Here is a 5,544-nt window from a genome sequence, read left to right as displayed (position 1 = left end):
TCTCGGTTCATCTTTGCTCAACGACGACGCAAGATGCCTCCCCAACTTGCTAATCGTTCCGAATTCCTTTGGCGGAGTTCCCAGTCAAGGTTCGTGTCCAGGTGTGGCACTCGTTGATTGTGGATGCTCCTGTGTTGCACCGTGGGCTTGGTACGCACGCCGGTGCGGTGCGTTAGGTTGCTTGCAAAGTCTTGGTATTGTGATCCCTTGATGGCACCCCACATCTACTTTGTCTCTCATGATGATGGTCCTTCGATCTGCTAGCTAGGTCATGACATGTCCTGGGTGTCTTTTTTTCTCATCTTCTCTAACTGTGTTACTTGTATGGTTTTCGGCCCGGTTTTCCTCATAAACGGGGTCAACTTGTTTAGGTTTTCGATCCGGTTTTCCTTATAAACTGGATCAGCCAAAGCTTAAGGGGTAACTCTTGGCTTTGGCAGCTTTTTTGAGCAATATATTCAGGTGGGGAACCTCTCCCCCCCGGTGACCGTTCAAAAAAAATACTTTTACTAAAGGAAGAATGCAGCTTCCCGTGTGCCCTCTTGTCTGATGAGGCAGCTGCAACTTCAATCCAATCTCTCCGCCTCTCTGGCTGCCCTTTTCATCCCACCTCATCGATTGGCATCTTGAGAAGATTGACATGTTTACAACTGTCTCTTATCTACGTTACAGAGAAAGGATTAGGGCTCTTGCTCTCAAAATCTTCCGTCCTAGAGAAGTTGGACGTCTCCTTTTGTTGGGGGTTAACTTGCTTGCGAATAGCTTGGACGTTGCAGCAGCTCAAATACCTTAGTTTTATACAATGCTTAGTGCTGCAGTCAGTACAGATTGATGCACCAAATCTCTGCTCCTTCCACTCTGATAGCATTGGGATCCTGACAGAAATTTCGGTGCGAAATTCTTCTACTCAACTTCAGAATGTAGATTTGTCAAGGATTCTTCTCTCTGATGCTCGTACCAAGCTTCCATCCATCATACGGAATGTTAAGAGTCTTACCCCGCACTCACCCCATGGAGAGGTATATGTTTTTGGCTTTAATAACATCTTAATGACCAAACTACATGGGCATCTTTACATGGACATATTTAAGTATACACTGCACAACTAAATTATGTATACAACACATTTGATTAATCTTGGGGTTCGTCCTTATTCAGAAAGTCAATATTCCAATTCCAATGTTGCCCTCCAAGTTCCCCCACCTCAAGAACCTGGAAATCATACTCCATCGAGCAGCAATGCCCATCCCTCCAAGCCGTGACATCTTCTCTTTGGTTTCTTTTCTTGCTGCTTCTCCTGTCCTGGAATCTTTCATTTTGCAGGTAAGTCACTATCCATAACACTAGAAGTTATCTATGACGAATAGTGTGGTACACTTTTTATTATCAGAACATTGACACACTAATTTATATGCAGATAGAGGAGGGTGCTAGCAGACCTGATCCCGTTTCTGGAGACGACAACGAGTATTTTAGATGAAAGCTAGAGTACCGGCATCACCGCCTCAGGCAGGTGCTGATCACAGGATTCTATCCATCCAATAGCTTGATCACCCGCAAAAAAATAGCTTGATCGAGCTCACGATCCACATCCTCGAGAGCGCGGCTTCCCTCGAATGTCTAACGGTAGACACGATCTACTTCTCCAATAGAAGGTTAGGCACCATTGGCAGATGCCCCTCCTCAACAAAGAATGGTCAGTGTTGGTCAATGAGCAAGACAAATGTCACGGGAGCTCATAGAACCGTAGAGGTTGCGGGCAGGTGCATCACGTGGAGAGTTCCAAAGCATGTCCAGTTCAAGGTACTAGAGCCCTGTAGTCGCTGCCATAGTATCGACCAGTAGATACTGGTTACCAACGTGGCCGGTTTCAGATTTTGGGAGAATTACGTCTATATTAACATGTTTCATGTTGTTAGTACTAGTTTGGGTTAGCAGAAGTGCCTGCATCAGAATAAAGCTTCATGCAGTTAAAACTTCCAACTTTCCTCTTGGCTTGTCCGCCGATGAACTACGTGTCGTTTTGTCCGGAGATGAAATGGTGACCCGATGAACTGCGTGTTGGTCATACTTATACATAGTGTTGCATGGATCGCATTAGTTTGGGGTTTCGGATATGAGGGACGTAGATGTTGAAGCTAACATATGAGGCTTGACTAGTCAATGCCCGCGAACGTGCCCAGGGGCGCATCCACGGTTGTTTTTGGACAAAAATTTTTGTGCCCACGGGTTGCATTTCCACGACCTATTTGTATGTACTGAAAAAACAGGGATACCATGGCTTGTCAGAAATATTTGCAAAAAAGAAAAATGCTGTAGAAGTCCAGAAAAAGTATAGGAGATCCAAAAAGTGAAACGCCGTTTTGCATTTCCACGACCTATTTGTATGTACTGAAAAAACAGGGATACCATGGCTTGTCAGAAATATTTGCAAAAAAGAAAAATGCTGTAGAAGTCCAGAAAAAGTATAGGAGATACAAAAAGTGAAACGCCGTTACCATGGCTTGTCAGAAATTTTTGCAAAAAAGAAAAATGCTGTAGAAGTCCAGAAAAAGTATAGGAGATACAAAAAGTGAAACGCCGTTTTGCATTTCCACGACCTATTTGTATGTACTGAAAAAACAGGGATACCATGGCTTGTCAGAAATATTTGCAAAAAAGAAAAATGCTGTAGAAGTCCAGAAAAAGTACAGGAGATACAAAAAATGAAACGCCGTTTGCTGTCGGGGATCGAACCCGGGTCACCCGCGTGACTGGCGGGAATACTTACCACTATACTAGAACGACTTCCAATTCAAATTTAATTGGACGACCGAACCATTTCGCTCCTGGAAAGTAGGATCGCACGAGGTGATCAAGGAGGAGACGAGGGTTTCCTGCGCATCGCCGGTTCCCTCTCTCTCCGTCGGCCGCTCCGGCCGCAGGAGGGAGGGGGAACCTCGGGTCTGTCCGCTAGATGTGTGTGGTAGGGTCAGGGTTGAGGGTGACGCTGCCGAGGCCGTTGCGGTGGTGTCACATTGGAATAAGTTTCTACGGGCTCCGTTCGCGGTCAGGCGAGGCTTTGGCCTTCGTCTAGGGGCCAATGGGGTGGGGGATCCCCGAATCTCGTCGAGGTCGCGGGCTATGGTGACTAGAGGTCCATTGGCACTGGCCATTTGGGTCCTCAGATGTGCGACTGATGCAGGGAGACGAAGACACTTCTTCTTCCTTGTCGGTATGATTTGCTGTTGTTGTTCTTCTCCTTCCTCTGCGCTGATGCTGGAGGGAGATTCTGCTTTGCTTGGGCGGATGGCCCGGCCACGGTGCTGGACCGGTCGGATGACTCGAGTTCTCTTCCTTCCGGAAGGGACATTTTTCGCGGTACTCAAAGCCAAAGATGGCGACGGCTGTTGCAGGTGTGTTGGATTGATGTCCATGCCCTCTCAGTGCTGGTGTCAAGAAAGGAGGAAGCAGCGTGGCGGCAATTGTTCCGTGGTTGAAGATGATGACCTGCTTGCGCCTGGTTGCAGATCTTTCTGCTGCAGGGGTCTTCTCTTAAGATTCAGGAATGATGACACAGAGCTCCGAAGATCTTCTTATGTTATGGTTGTCTTAGGATACTCTAGGTGTTTATGGTCCTTTGTGTTTGCGTTTCAGTGTGCTTATAAGAGTTAACTATTTTGTATTGTTTCATGATTTGAATGCAAAGAATTCTCAAAAAAAAATACAAATTTAATTGGCCGTATATTTGCGCACGAGATTATAATGTGAGAGCTCAAAGTGCATAAACTCATGTCCGTATTGGAGCTCGACCAGGAAACGGAACCGCCGCCGTCCGGCGAAAACATTGGCAAATATATAGCCGAAACTTCCCAGGCTCTCAGGCTATAGATCGCGATGTCCAACTCCCCTTCTCGTCGGCACCTCCCACCTGCAGGGCCTTCTTGGTCTGCGCGGTCGTCGGCAATCCGTGAAGACGACTACATCACACTCCCTACTCCTTCCTCCTGCAAGCAGAGCCGGTCTTGAGATTTTGAGGGCAAGGAGCGAAATTAAAACTCGGGGCCCCTTAATATAGACACAATAATAATAATAATATTAATTTATGTATTAAATATTATCAATAGCATCTAAAATTAGTATGCACTCAAATAATTTATATAGGTTACCTTAAAAATTTCTTCTAACATCCCTAGATGCAAATTCACTGATGATGGGGGCGATGTCAATGTCATCCAATAATATGGGGTCGACGTTTTCTTCTTGCAGATCTCATTCCGAATTTCCATTAATTGGTTGATCTTCCTCTTTCTTTATGACAAATATCGCCAGCTCATCATCTCAATTTATTGAAGCAGCCAAAGCCGCAGTATTACTATTGAGAAATTTGTGAATATCACCGTGTTGTGATTGTACCGATCTATCCACAACTTTCTTCGTTTTCCTTTTATCGCTACCCAATGAATACTTCCTATTTCTGGAAGACATGGTATTGATAACACACTACTGCAAACAAAACAAAAAAAATCGTTCCATAAATTGTTGAACAGTGCTGGACTGCTGGTTATGCATCAAGGAACGACAATATGATTACAATATACTCCTACCTGATAGTCCAATCCACGAAGACGGAATACAGATGAGGTCGGTGCGTGTGCCCATACTGCTATACCTGGCCTAGACACTAGAATGGGACTATGGGAGAACAATTCAATTGAGCAAAGCCGATAACGTCGCCGGCGAACTTTTCAATCAGCGGCCCATTAAAGTAAAGCTAACGATATTAACTTTGGATGAACTTTGTATTGGTTGGCTTGCTGCACCCATCGCCAACTCCTGCAGTTGTGCAAAAACAAGAACAAAAACGAAAAACAATAGAACAAACGCCGTTGCCGGGGATCGAACCCGGGTGACCCGCGTGACAGGCGGGAATACTTACCACTATACTACAACGACTTTGATGAAGGTGAGCTTAACAAGGCTTGTTAGATCGGCTAGCTCTTAACAACCGCCGTTTCGGTCGAGAAAACCTAGACACAGTCCAAACATTGCAGGTGCAATGGAATCGCCGCGCTTGTTCCGTTAGATCCAGGCGAAATCGATCTCAGGCTAAACAATTTCAGACTATCCCTGGCCGCTTCCGTCGTCGACCGTAACCTAACCTGGCTCGGCTTGGTTTCATCTTTCCTTGTTGAACCAGTGCTGGCCCTTGAGAATTTGCACGTCTCCTTGACAAAATTTCTAGGGCAGAACTGAGGCAAGATCTGCATGCTGCACCGCAGCGCAGATAGTCGACCATAGGCTTCATCAACCGGTGGGAACCTGCCAGCAGCAACACCATATTTCTCAAGCTGCCCAAAATATATCAGTCGTGGCCGTTTTTGAGGATCTCCCACCGGTATGTGTTGCTGCCAGCCAAGTGTATATTCATCAAACGGAGCACGTAGCAAGTACAAATAAGGACGCCGATAAATGCCACATGTGTGGGTGTTAGGAAGTCCGTCCACGCATTTTGTGTGGTGTATAAGAGGAACAGCCCACACACCTACGTGTGGGCAAACACAA

The 5,544-nt window shown here is 45.9% G+C and overlaps 1 non-coding gene across 1 annotated transcript; it reads right to left on the bottom strand.

Annotated features, from left to right (window-relative positions):
• Window positions 1–4,863: 4,863 nt before the first annotated feature.
• Window positions 4,864–4,935, bottom strand: TRNAD-GUC (transfer RNA aspartic acid (anticodon GUC)). Its single transcript has one exon. It is a non-coding gene; the product is annotated as a tRNA-Asp (tRNA).
• Window positions 4,936–5,544: the final 609 nt, after the last annotated feature.

The sequence above is a fragment of the Triticum aestivum genome, chromosome 1B, assembly GCF_018294505.1.
Source record: "Triticum aestivum cultivar Chinese Spring chromosome 1B, IWGSC CS RefSeq v2.1, whole genome shotgun sequence".
NCBI lineage: Eukaryota > Viridiplantae > Streptophyta > Magnoliopsida > Poales > Poaceae > Triticum > Triticum aestivum.
This window is presented reverse-complemented; position numbering and strand designations above follow the sequence as displayed.